Below are 305 nucleotides of genomic sequence, written 5' to 3'. Positions count from 1 at the left end.
TATTCTTGTCCTGCCCCTAGGTTCTTCAGAACCTTTTTTTTTTTTTAGATTCCATAAATATGTGTTAGCTTATGGTATTTGTTTTTCTCTTTCTGACTTACTTCACTCTGTATGACTGACTCTAGGTCCATCCACCTCACTACAAATAACTCAATTTCATTTCTTTTTATGGCTGAGTAATATTCCATTGTATATATGTGCCACATCTTCTTTATCCATTCACCTGTCGATGGACACTTAGGTTGCTTCCATGTCCTAACTATTGTAAATAGAGCTGCAGTGAACATTGCAGTACATGACTCTTT

The sequence above is a fragment of the Monodon monoceros genome, unplaced genomic scaffold (assembly GCF_005190385.1).
Source record: "Monodon monoceros isolate NGI ecotype Baffin Bay Population unplaced genomic scaffold, NGI_Narwhal_1 Super_Scaffold_21, whole genome shotgun sequence".
NCBI lineage: Eukaryota > Metazoa > Chordata > Mammalia > Artiodactyla > Monodontidae > Monodon > Monodon monoceros.
Note: the sequence above shows the minus strand (reverse complement) of the source record.